At 32.5% G+C, this 14,761-nt stretch overlaps 2 protein-coding genes across 3 annotated transcripts in view; one reads left to right on the plus strand and one right to left on the minus strand.

Annotated features, from left to right (window-relative positions):
* Positions 1–14,761, minus strand: part of LOC144840212 (sorcin-like) — a 134,448-nt gene that overhangs the window by 98,886 nt on the left and 20,801 nt on the right. The gene's annotated exons all lie outside the window — the stretch shown is intronic.
* The window catches only part of LOC144840204 (guanylate cyclase 32E-like), a 34,732-nt gene continuing 28,412 nt past the window's right edge, over positions 8,442–14,761 (plus strand). The window contains exon 1 of one of the 2 annotated variants that reach the window (XM_078695933.1): positions 8,442–8,571. The gene's annotated coding sequence lies outside the window, so the exon portion shown is untranslated. Of the gene's footprint in view, positions 8,699–14,761 lie in introns of both variants that reach the window. The other variant, XM_078695932.1, reaches the window with a different exon arrangement.

Genomic DNA, 14,761 nt, shown 5'->3' on the forward strand with positions numbered 1-14,761 from the left:
GTATTGTTTTTTTTTCTCTTTTGTGGTGTAATCTACCACATTTATTCGTTCATCATAATTATTACAAATACATATTGACATATTACTCTCTTTTTTTCCATTATTTTCTTGAATTTAGCATACTCAAGTTTAGAGTAAATAAAAGTAACAAAGCATAAATAATGTTTACAATACAGTGTAGTATATACATCGGTATATCTAAAATGGCTATATAAAATATCTCATCAGGAGGTGGGAACACCATGAATGATTAATAAAAATTATCTTATATATTGTAAATATATGAATGTACATAAAAAACTAGCGCCATTTGCATTGCAGATTTTTGTTCACTTTTGTTGTGTAACATAAACTGAATATATTTAAAATTAATTCATGCAATATAATTATGCTACATTGTATGGTAAAATAAATATAATAAAACACATTTAAATCAAACCTACGGCAGTCATATCAACTACATTAGATTTAAAGACCACCCATGGATTTTGACAAAACGGCTTTTTTAATTCATTATATATTTTTATTTTATAAATAGAATAGGTAGCGATGGTATATAATTGGTTTTTTGTACAATTTCCACTGCCAAGAATGAGCTCTTTAAAAGAGCTTTTACTACCATCAATATTTTTAAAAATGTTATCTATATTTCTCCATAAATTCTTGTTACCTTGACATCAAAGAACATGTGTTTTTCATCGTCTAAGGCATCACAATTATTGCATTTACTAGTACTCTTAATATTCCACATACATAATCGACTATTGGTAGGAATAGTTCGATTCAACAATTTATAATTAAATTGTGCATATTTTTTGTTTTTTTCATTTAATACTTTTTGTTTCCAAACTTCTGGCCATTTAATTAATTTAATTGTATTGTTAATGTTTGTATTGACATTATAAATCATAAAGCATTACAATTTAGTTTCATTTCTGTCTGTGCTTTCCTTTTATGCATGAGGTACAGTAGAATTTAACTTTGTTTATTGTCGATAACAGAGTGAAAAATTACATTTGACAAATTTAATGGCGTTAAGTTATGGCCTATAAACAGATTAGATTTAAAACCGTTTTAATGTTAAAAGAATATTTGGTTACTACAATTAAATTAATTGTATTTTTAATGTTTGTATTGGCATTATAAATCATAGCATTACAATTTAGTTTCATTTCTGTCTGTGCTTTTCTGTTATGCATGAGGTACAGTAGTTATTGAATTCAACTTTTTTATTGTCAATAAAACAGAGTGAAAAATTACATATAGTTGACAAATGTAATGGCGTTAAGTTATTGGCCTATAAATAGATTAGATTTAAAAACGTTTTAATGTTATGTTAAACAAATATAGTTTACTACAATTAAACGTTAAGTCCTCATGTTTGTATTGACAGAATAAATCATAAAGCAGTACAATTTAGTTCCATTACTGTCTATGTTGTCGTTTTTTAACAAGGCCAACAGCCATAAGTCGCGTGCTAAAACGCATAGTGATACCGGACCGACAGACAGACCGACCGACCGACATAGTGAACTATAGAGTCACGTCCACGCGACTAAAAACCAGTCAGTGCACACCACGACATGGTGGTGAAACGATATACATGTTCATCGTCATAAGTTTTACAATCAACATATTGATTATTACGGACTAGGAGGCCTAATAACTAGAAGGCCTACTTTGAGTATGGTTATAGTGGCTGTGTGTGACAGTGGCTGTGTGAACCAGTAGGCCTGCCACCGGGGTAACCCCCTAATCGTCTCGAAAGATGTACTAGGTTCTTTGAAGTTTATTTATTGAATAAACTAATTGAATAAACGAATAAAAGTACACACGAGTATTTTGTGTACACTATACCTATACGGTTTATATACGTTATCTGAGAAGACGCGTTCTAACACTATAACCACGGAGCGAGTGAGGTTCGAACCCTTGCCGATATTATGTACGGCTTTTGTACGTACGACACGAGTATCAACTTTGAGATTACAAAACAATAAATCCATCAAACTGAAGCAGTTGGTAAATATTACTATTATTAATTCAATGACTGCATATCGATAGGCCCCGAGTGTGAACTATATAATGACCACGGTTTGTGCAGGCATCGTTAAATAAAATACTATTTTGTATGCACCGATTAATCTTCAATCGAAGTATGGCTATCATCGTAACTGTATCGTGCCCATTAATATATCTATAGAAAGTTGAGCAATTATGATATGTCGGTTTATCATGACCTATCGAGTTTCATTCGCATGGCTTACTACAAAACGCCTCTAAAAAATCATAGTCGTCCCCAGTATGTTGTATGTTGTGTCAATCAGCATTTCAATTATGGAATATATTTATTATCACAAGGCTATCATAAGAAAAATCTTGAAAATTGAAATAAACTATCTTTAAAGAAATACGATTATTTACAAATTTATAGTAAAATTAGATAATGTGGGTCACAAATTAAACAACTAAATGAAACACAAAATTTAGATATAATATTATTTCTGATAAAATAAAACAAAATAATAATATTATTAATATTTTCAAAGAAAAAGAAAGAATGGAACATTTAGTTTTAACTGGGAAAAATTGACGGAAAGCAAAGCAGGAAGACAAAGAATAAAATTCATACACACGACTGGCAACGATCAGGGACTATCGAGAGGTTTTCATAACCGATTGCAATTAATATATAGCCAGACATGAAGATGTCCACTAAAGTCATCGTTCATAGGGAAAAAGACACCAGAAAAAGATTGTAGTAATTGTAAAAATAATAGGCAGAAAAAGAAATGAAATGATAACTATGTAAGATGAACATGCAGTTGGCTGAAACAACAAGGGATTACTACCTCCATGATGATATTGTTATTTATAAAAGAAATTCTGCGTTCTCATTTCAAACTTGGTGTGTATAAAAACATATAATGATCCGTCTGGAACCGCATTAGGCTGAAACACAATCTGTTTTTTGATGAAAACATATTTCGAATTTATTACTTAAATAAATTCAAATTGCGTTTATTGTCGCAATATAAAAAGTAGAATCGCAGAGGGTCTATAATAAAACAACGAAACATGCTTTGAATACAGTCTGACGTAATACCGTGCTTATTTCATCTCAGGCATTGCCTTTAAACTAATGAAATTCGCAAGTATAACAGGTATTTAATTTTGTTTGGTTCGCCAAAATCTTGTTATGGTATAGCGTCAGACATATTATAACGCGATGAACGAAAGAGAAACGCGGTTGATGTGCGTGTTAACGCGAGTAAAATGTCAGACGCATGTTTTTCAATATTCTATTTCTATCGACAGATGGTCGCAAATGCCACTTGATGAAATCAAAAGTCTCTAAAAATTCCATTACGTTTTAAATGCAAAGCTTAATCTTCCATTTACGTTTAAGTAAAGTACAATCATGACTAGAGCCACACAATTAATAATATTTTGCATTTATGTAATCTACTAATGTAATTAATTAAAATTCAAATCAGTATGAATATCACTATAGGAAATGTGAATATAATATGGAACTTAAGATAGATTACGTAAACATGAATAAGAAATTGATTTGATTAGAAAAAGAACATATGCATTACGGTACAAGTCGCTTAAATAATATCTATTATGAAGATTTACCGAGAATAGACAAATGAAGATCAACCCAGTATCCCAAGGAAATTTACAATACTGGATAAGATTTCATGCAAAGTAGGAAGGGAAAGAACCAGAGATCTGCTAAAAGATTGCTAAAAGAGGTGGTGATAAGCAATCCACATTGCAAAACATTAGATGGACAAGCAGTATTGCAAGGGAGTGAAAAGGAAAAAAAGGAAAACCAAAAAAGAGATAGAGAAACTATCTGCGGAAACAACTGGTTGAGAAGCAAAAGAGTGAAGAAAATTGAGAACTTTGGAGGAAGGATACTGTATTGATTTGCAATGGACTGCAAAACAATGAAGAACAACAAAAATAATTCCCTATATTGTGTTCTATGTTCTATCCACATCTTTAGTATAAAGACGCATAAGTGCTCACAAATCCCACATACATTTGTGAAGAGTATCTTAATTTAATGGATTGAAATACGAACAGATTTTGATCATCATTTTACATACCTTGTGTGTTGCATAAATGAATGTTTCCAGGAGATTTATAAAATAGTAGACCTACATTAATATTTTTGATGATTCATCTGTTGTGGGAATTTTTGCAGACGACACGGGATTTTGTGGCGGTAAACGACACAGGAGTATTATCTTAATGACATTTTAAAGAAAATCATGTCCTGGATAATATTCTGTTCTTTTCTTCTTCTTGAAACGTTACACATTAAGCTTTCCACGATTTGTTTCCATATTTTTCTATTTAGGCAGGATGGTTTGTTATTGTGCTAAAGACATTTTTTCATTTTAAATATTTTTTATTTGGTTTATCCAGTTTTCTTTTGGTCTTCCTGGTGGTCTTTTTACTTTCTTTTCAGTTCCCTTCATTGCTTGTTTACTTGGTGTATCATCCGGTAGTCTTATGTGTGTGTATGTGGTCATACCATTTTAATCTTCTTCGCTTATTTCTTTCACTCTTTTCTTCTATTATTTTTCACACTAAACACCATATACTATAAAACACTATATATATAGTATACTAAACACCATATAGTATACTAAACACCATATAGTATACTAAACACATGGGTAAATCATTTAAGGTACTCTAGTTGATACAATATTACTATTGAATTTGACATGTATAAATATTAATATCAAAATGACCTAGAATTTCATTTCTTTCTTTCAAAACGTGCAGAAACGATCGAAAGCACGTTCCTACGGCAACATTTTATGATACATCATCGTAACAGCCACACACAAAACAGAAAAGAAATGGCCCATAAATAAGTGTTGACTGAGTTTCTTATAAAACGGGTTGTTACACAGACGATTTGTAGGACTTGCGCGCGCGTAGAAAACCGTATTTTTAGTAGAAATTTCAAACCACATTTATTTCTCGAATAAAAAACGTATATATTTATAAAACATAATAGTATGTTTAAAATATGATATTCTTGTCAACATTATCTGTATATATTTTATACGAATGTTTTATAACATGTTTGGCATTTCTTATGTGCGCCGACGATTGTTTGCGTACCGTACCAATACCGACGTAAGTATATTTTGACAATTTTCATTTTCGAAAATCTTCGTTAATAATTGTTGTAGGAAGCGAAAATTATTATAAATTGTTGTTTGTACGCACAATCACAACGCGGCGAAAGGTGAAAAATATGTGTACTTGTGACATCATTTAGAGAAATTTACGGTTATAATCAATACATTTCATGTCGCCTTAAACGTATCCGACATTCTTCGTAAACGGAAGCTCATTTGTTTCCGATTGTTTCGTTTATCCTTAGGTCATTATCACTCATTCAAACGACCTGGTTCATCATTTCTACTTTTACGTGTAAAGGTACTTGTGTTACGTATACGCTGGTCATCAAAACACGTCTTAAAACCGTTAGAGACGTGTATACGCATATTTTAAACCCAGAGGCAGATGACATGGAAAGATACATAATATGTAATGGACAAATTGTTGTGTTTGGACACTTTTTAAGACATTTATATACTATACTCTTTTATGAGATGAGATGTTCAGGATTTTAACACTGGTGTATCACCGGGCACGTTAGTGCGCATCATAAGCAAGCATATACCAAATTAAAATACAACCTTACCACGTTAAACATCGGTTCTCGTCAGATCTCCGAAGTTAAGCAACATTGGGCCCGGTTAGAGCTTGGATGGGAGATCATGGGAATGTCGGGTGCTGTATATGGAGCTGGGATCCCATTAGGAATGTGAAATCAGAACTGCTGACTCTTATGGCATCTCCTGCATCTAGTATCTGCCTCAAACGTATTGGCTTGTGCCTCTCCTCTGGTTTAAGGTGGGCACTGGACGAGAGAAGCCTTTGATCAACGATAGGACCAAACAAGGTGCTTTAACCAGTCTTCTCGACAGACGTCGGCCAAAATCCAAAAAAAAAAATTAATAAAAAATACAAATAATATACACAATAATAATGTGTTAAACTCTATTATGTATTTCTTTATGTTTTTGCTGCAAGCAAGTAGTGTGTATTACAACAGATTTGCTCGTTAACAAGACAAAATATTTTCGTTTGATGACATTAATAATATTAATCGTACTTATAACAATGCTACTGGCTTTCTTCCTTCTTGAACATCGACATAGATTATAGATAATAATAAGCCGATAGTTTCGGGCTTTATTCAAGGTCCTTTTATTATTCAATTAATCAAAAACATCGCGCAAGATACTGTCAACAAGCGACAGTTCGGATGCTCCATCCAACGAGCCGTGATTGGTCAAATTGCTTACCTTGTGCCTACGTCGCAACGCAAGGATGTAAGTAGTACGCAAGCGAATTGACCAATCAAAAGCGATGGATTATTTTAACTGCCGCTTGTGATTGGTCAATTCGCTTACGTTGCGGCTTACGTTCTTGTGTTGCTTGCGAACTAAGTCAAAAACATAATATATATATATATATATATATCAATATGTAGTTGGCAATCTCCGTTCCATGGTGTCATTTTCGACGTAATGAACGCATCTCCATGTCAACGGTTATACAGAGAATAATAATTCAACTATATTTTAATGCTATACATATGTTGTTGTAGAGGACTTTACAATTATACAAGTTTGTTTTAATCGTTTTACTAACAGATGTTATAACAATACAGTATTTATTAAACTAGTATTCTAGTAATATTGCTATATTTCAAGTGAGATTGTTGAAGACAAGACCTTGCAATTGATGGTGGTTACAGACTAATGCAAGTGTAATGATTCGTTACACCACTGAGAATAAAAGAAATAAACTTCACAGTACGTGTTAAACGACGAAACACAATGCTATTACAAATACATCACATACAAACGTGGTAAAGTGAGGAGTTCACATCGCATCAATGTCTGAATAGACATAGTTCATTATAGAGTAAAGAATAATAGTAAAGTAATTGCTTTTACTGCAATAATAGATGTAAAAAAACGAATGTGAACAAACAACAACGATTGACTCATGATGGTGATGGTTACGGTCTATAGATTATTTCGTTGTGTATTTTTCTGGAACTCGAAATTCAGCTCAAGTATAGTATGACACGCCATGTAGGCCAAAATATCTGTCTTATTAGGAATATTGCCCATCGTCTATATAGGACCTATGCTAACTGTATTTATCGATAGGCCTATCGTGTAAAGAAATTGAAATGAAACAAGAAAATGACACAAATCAAGTGATCACATCTTAAATCAAGAATAACAATTATAGTGAATTATGAGAGAAAATGATAATGATATTAATGGTAATCAAACAAAGCCGCAGGCACATGAATTTGCAATTGTGATGAAGTAGTGATCAAATAACATATTCCGTCTCATGTGACAAGCGTACGTCCAACAGCAGTATGACCTGAAAAAAGTGTATTCAGAAATGGCGGCAAACCTGGTCCACAGACCACCCGATTATTTGTACTGTTCACATTGTGGCATCTGTATCAACAGGCATTATGAAATGCAGTGTATCACATGTGGCACCTGTACTAAGGTACGGATACCATTTCACAGTTTCAAATAAAAGCTTGAAGTTTGTAATAATTCGCCAAGCAGCCCCTGTGCGAGCGCGTAGCTAAGCCTACACTTAACTCGAGCGGAACATTAATACACATAATACATTGTATTTAGGACGCCCTCTGTATCAATAATCAAATGGAAACGTCTGAAAGAAGAAGTAATTCGGTTCGGTATCAATCTCTGTAAAACAACAACAATACGAATACGCACTAATCATTTTATAAGGATTCGACGGCTAATTTAATTTGAGGTATCTTCAAACAATATGAAACCACAACCTCCATGTTGAATTACCTATAATAACTGCTTATCCATTTGATTTAAAATCTATTCTACAACAAATCTACTGGATTACTTGATCATTGTATTGTTTTTTTCTTCTTAGAAACTTATACTAAGGCAGTGGCACTGTATACGCAGTTGCGCCTCCAATTTTTTTTCAGATCACAAAAAAAAGTATCATCTCACTTCTCGCATCTATATTGAAGCTATATTTCTTTACTATTGATGATTTTTCATCCAATCAATTGTTAGTATCACATGATGCTTAGGCCTGAAAGTATTTTAGATTATGTTTACAAATATGTGTTTCGCACATCTGTCATACAATTGAAACATTTACCAGGTTTTCAAATGCTGTAGACTTCTTCTTGACATTAACCAATCCAAACCACTCACAGATCGTCATCATTATCTGTTTGCTCGTTTTGCGTCATTTGTGAGCGAGTTAGCGATTCGCAACCGAACTTCCATTTTCAATTTATTTGAACGTTGACTACCAAACTGAACGTATGCTAAACAATGCTCTAGTAAACTGTCAGCAGACAACGAACATGTAATGTTTAATTCCTTTTATCTATTTGGACAAATACATCATTTGCAATAACTACAGTAAACCGTAAGTAGAAACAGTTTTATTGGTCTAATTTATAACAGTCATGGCTTTATGTACACACAGCAATATCATTATTGATACACGCAAGTTTAAATGTGGGATTCTATGAAACCTGTGCGCATCAGCTATCCTAAGGACTACAATTGAAGGTAAATATTGAGTAATGTAAATTAAGAGTTATAGTTAGACTAGTGCTATTTTATATATACTTTAATGAAGGGAATAAATGTGGGACACGACACCCACCAAAGTGAAAAAAAACTATGCTAAGGATTATACGTCGGACCGACTATTATTATTTTCATCTCAGTAAATATTGAAAACAGACAACCACACAAATCGCAAATTATTATATCGCATGCAGTGTGTAACGAACTTAAAAGTTACAGGAATACGAATGTCACTTTTAAGGTTTTTTATATTATATCTTTATATATTATTCCTTGAGAAAAACACATTTGTAGTTTTTATAATCATTCATAACATTCATGAATCTTGTGGTTTAATGAAATTCTACTTTCTGTTTATATTTGTAATCTGGAGAATTAAATTATTATTCATAAATCATAATGGGACCGGAAGGTTTTTAATTTCCTAGTAAGGCATAATTTCATTAAAAACTTAATTAAGACATACGTTTGTTATTGTTATCATTGTATTTCTTAGAAATATGAACAGGAATTGTACGCAAATCATGAAACTACCTCTCACTAGAGAGGTCTGTAGTACGTCTTACATTATTAATTTTTTTCTGCGATTTATCTTATATAAATCTCATTATCAACATTCATTCTTGTTCTTATTTAGTAATAAATAGCTTGTTATCACAGTGCGAGGCCTACTTGGCATCAGTCCCTTGTTGTGATGCTATTTTTCCCTGTTCAGTTGTTCAAGGTTATTTACTTACAAACTGACACGAACGTAAAATTTAATATTAGTAATAAAACAGGAATTAGAACATTGCACTAAAGGGTTTTATCATACCAGTGTTTGTCGTGTGAGTGCATCAAGCATAACTATTTGTCGAGAAAAGCTAAATTCACAGTTCGTTCTGTTTCACGGAACGGATGACGGTGCCGTTCCAGCCGTTTTGTAAAATAATGGAACAACGCCGTCTTCCGTTCCGTGAAACGGAACGAACTGTCGATGTTATGCTATAGATAATTAAACGACCGGAAATTACGTTAAACGGAACGAACTGCGGATGTCAGCTGTTTTGAACGACGGAGAATTGAACGACGGAGAAATCATAAAATGTAGGAAATGCCAATACACACAAGAGACAATGCAAGTGACAAAGCAAGTGACAAATATAATGCAACTAAACCTATATTAAACAAGTATTGTTCTTAGCCCAACTTGATGCATTGATGAACAAAGAACTATGAATTACCAATAATTTAATTCAAGTTAAACTCCGATCCGATTTAAAAAAAATGAAATGAAGAAGTTTAATCATCCAGAAATCTGGTTGAATAACAGTTCATTCGAACAAACAGCAAAACACTTGATGAAAATCGAAAATGATCTCAAGAACATGACTACAAGCAACCGCTAATGAAAAATGAGAGATGGCATACATATGACCCTATGAATGTTGACGAACAAGTCCCGCAAGTAATGTGAATGAACTAAAAACATAATCAACAAAAATACCTTGTCTTCATCAGAAAGCAGCAAAGCATAAAATCTTATTATTATCGTTTTCAAAATTGGATAAAACATATCCGAGGTCTTTCCGGGTGATGCATATAGTTAATCAACGTTTGACAAAAACAGACACAAAACTAGGAGAACTACTCACAACTATTTTGATTAAAACCCATATTAAATTAATGTATATAACTGCAATTGGCAATTGTCTAAACAGCAGAAGCTGAACGTGTGTGCTGTGTCTACTTTAGAAGATAACATGCATATCATGGGAGTCTAAAGCTCTGTCTACACTATCAAACTTTATGCGACAACAAAATGTGATGTGCTCATATGAACATAACGATGCCATTATCACTACCATATTTGGGCACATCGCCCCTTTTTTGTCAAACTAATTTGATAGTGTAGACAGAGCTTTAGAGTACCACATCTTCTTGGCAATAACAATTTAATTATGAATAAATACATAGAAATGAAGCACAATTAAAGGTAAACAGTACTGCTTAAAAGTTGAATCATGTATTAACGTTTCCGTACCGTGAAACGGAAGAAGATTGTGAATGTAGTTGGCTTATGGGTAATTTTGCTCATTTTGAATTTTATTGTTTGATGGTTTGCATGGCGAAATCAAATGTTGATAAAAAGTTTGCGGTACACCACGTATATTGATATACCACGTATATTAATATACGTGGTGTACCGCAAACTTTATATCAACATTTAATTTATTGTTATAAGAGAATAAGCTGTCAATTTTAAAGTTTATTTTAAAATGTTTTCCTTTCAAACCATCGGTTAATAAATGAATACTTTATCGGTGACAGTTGAGGCCTTTAAAAAGCTGTTTAATGTAGAAAGTTGTAAAAGATTATGAATGCATTAACGACACATTGTAATGCAGTTTAAGCTTGTATGGTGATTGCGCCGAAATGTTTGTAAAGCCAAAAAGTCGTTCCACTCGTGATGATATGGAATATTAATATTGTAAATATTCATATCAATTTATCACAATATTAAAGACAATTAATCAACCTTGCGTAATACGAAACACACATGTATGTATAAGAATAGATATGCCTGTACTGTACCAATAAGACAAATAGATATTTCCTTTTTTTTTATCTTTTATGGGCTTGTCCCACTTTTATTTCAGTTTGCAGTAAAAATTAAAAACAAAGGTCATGTTCTCCATTTTTCTTGTCACATGAAAGTGACGCGTACATATTTGTGATTATTGTTAAAACGTGTTTTATTTTAATGACATAGTATATTTAAAAGTGAATAAAAAAAAAATAGATATTTCCTAATAAAATGTAGAAAATGCAAAAGAACAGTGCTAACCCACTATTTTTAACGACAACTTTATAGAAGTATTCCAGTTGCATTGCATTCCGGCTCATATCGTATTACTTTCTCTTGTCTTAATATAAAAAAAAAATAATAAAAGCAATTGGAAATCAATCATTCGAGAGTTCCATATTTGCGAGTCATTGATCTAGTAAATACATTTTTTTCCATCTTTACTTATTATTAAAAGTAAGGTCTGGTGTATTGCCTCAATAATAACGCTTTACAATAATTGACTGCTGTTGGCGATCAAGTAGTTACTTATTTGACTTTAAGCATCAACATGATGGCTTAATCATGATTAATCTTCATTGTTCTTCTTAGAAAATAATCAGACTATAGTGCCGACACTGTGCGATGGCACAGTGTTTTCCCCCATTTTAACTGTTAACTTAACCTTAACTTTCACTTTCACGTCATACAAACAGTACAATATGTGAAAAGGAGCCAAAAAATAGCTTTCGCTAATCGAGGTTTGGCTCTTGTGACAAAAAATAAATTAGTCAAAATGCATACATTTTGATGTAACAACAATAATTCAAGAAAGAAACAACTATAATAAAAGAAATAAAGTAAACAAGGGCTAACATTTTGCAAAAGTAAACATTTTAAAACGTTTTAAACGCGTAGAAACTAAATGATTTACGGTACTTTAGATTGAGAGCCCAGCATAGACGCACACATTTTTGCGCGCATTATTCGCGTTGAGACAATAAGCATTAATATCGATGCGACGCACACGCAAATTGAACGGTGGTTACACACTCGCGTCGCGCGAGTTAAGGATAAGCATGGGCCGGGGAACACGAAACCGTTAATTTACACTTAAAACATTTCCAGTTCTAACTTTGGCCTAATACAGCACTGTGATATGCATTCACTTATTACGCCTGATATATACTCCATAGGTTAACTAAAAATATCTTTAATAAATGAAACATTTGCCACACGCATGTTCAAAATTTGTGTGATGAAATTAGTACGACTGTTGTGTACAATACAAAAAAAGTTACATTTATGAAATTGGCTTGCAAGAATGATGAATTTTTATAATTATGAAATTGTTAGCTTCAACTCATAAATGAGCATGAATCAATAGAAAAGTTCATTTCACTTCAATAAAAAAATAAAAATCAATAAAATGCATGTGTAATATCTAGTGTTTAAAGTAGGTTAAGCAATTTTAAATTAAACTTTCTAATAAAAGTAGTTTATTAGATTTAGTACCAATGATCCAAAGTATTAATTCGCCTTTGTTGATTAAGTTGCTATGTAGACATATTGATTAGTTATAAAACTGACCAAATTTCGCTAATTATAATTATATATAGGTGCATGTATTCTGTTACTTTGTACATTTCAACAGGGTGTACAGTCGTCGAGAAAATAAAATAAAATATCGAAATCGAGTTTACAGTAGGTCTACAGAGGGACGTCGCAATATCTAGTCATGTCGTCGCAATTCGAAAGTTTTCTATTTTTCACAGGTTTAAATTTATTTCAAACGCGACCAATCGATTTTTTTTCTTCTAAAAAAAACACACAAAAAACACCAGCCTCTGCAAGTTTCAAACTTAAAGTTTCATCTTCTTACCGTTAGCCTACCGTTAGACCTACAATGCAGTCCCTATTCAAAGCAATAATACTCTATCACGAGGGTTCATTTTGTTCGAAATGTAATATGTTATCATCAGAAATGAATTGCTAAGTATTATTATTATTATACGGTATGTTCGTACTCAAATATTTAACTTGAATGTAAACGTGCTTAGTAGTCGTATATTACAACCTCATCGCACATATGAGCCTTCAGGTGACAACATTATGCCGGCGGTGCGATTACATAGTGTACATTTCAATCATTCATTATTCAGTCTATCAGTAATCCTTACTTACTCCGGGTTCATCTTGTCTCCAATGAAAGTGCTTGTTACTATGTTGTGTCGTACCCACGTCTAAGTACGGTCTTTAACTAATTGAACAGACACATAGGCGCAGTGAGTGCCCAGCACACGTCGACCGTAAAACACATCCGTTGCATTGACTAAAAACAAAAATCTTAAGAAAAATAAGCCTAACCTAAGTATTTTCAGTCAAAAACAAACATACATCACAATTCATTACCACTAATTCGACCCTTAAGAAAGAAAGATGTTATTTAAGAGTGAATTTGATGTGTATCCCTTGGCAATAGGAGGTACATAAATAGCTTTAATTTATAACTGCTTAGGCCCTAATGTTCTTCCTAAACCTGATTGATTAGAATGAGATAAGCTACTCGGAAAGGCAAGCCAAAAAATCAATCTAACAAGCGTGTGTGAAACAGGGTGGACGCGCGCGTTAAAAAGTCGTATCATTATCATCAACGTGTGAACGCACGTTTCAAATTATATGTCTATATATTCTGTTATCATGAATTATCGATAGAACGGTACGTATTGTGAACTTTTTCAATTATCTTCCTTTTCCTTGTTATTTAGTAATGCATAGTCATACAATATTTAATCTGTATTCCTAATTTATGTCAAATCTGTTAAATTATTGAATACGTACAACAACTATAAAATGTAATTGTTCAGAAATATGCTTATTATTAATTACAATTAGCATTTGTCTGTTAACACCTTTAGCTGGAGTCACGTGGGAATTGTCAACATGCGGTAAATCAAACTGTAATGATATCAATGAAAGAAATTGTAAAACTTTTAACTATGTAATCAAAATTAGATCTTTTAACTTAGAGTAAAAAAATAATTATTTTCATGCCTGGTGATTTCTGGCATGTTGGAAAAATTCCTAGTTGAAAAAATGGATAGGGCTGGGATCGGTGATGATTTAAGTTTTGGCCTGTACCAAGAAAACCCAGATGCGGTCCCGCGATTAAACAATTTAGTATCATAATAGCCTAATTTAAACAGATTTATAATGGTCGTGGAAATGTTTAAACATTTTTAATGTAGTTTATCTAATAGGCCTATAGGCCTATTACATAAAACACATCTTTAAGATTCTGACATTTTTCATTTTGCTATTTCTCTCAATTGTTCACTTTTGGCTGTGTTTATTAATGTTACATTTCTTAGCGCTTCAACCATAAGTTATTCATATGCGCGCGTCTTAAAAGCAACATATATGATTGATGGATTCTGTCGTTGTAGTATTTGTAATTCTTGATTTATATATAAACTAT

The sequence above is a fragment of the Antedon bifida genome, chromosome 4 (genome assembly GCF_963402885.1).
Source record: "Antedon bifida chromosome 4, ecAntBifi1.1, whole genome shotgun sequence".
Taxonomy (NCBI): Eukaryota; Metazoa; Echinodermata; class Crinoidea; order Comatulida; family Antedonidae; genus Antedon; species Antedon bifida.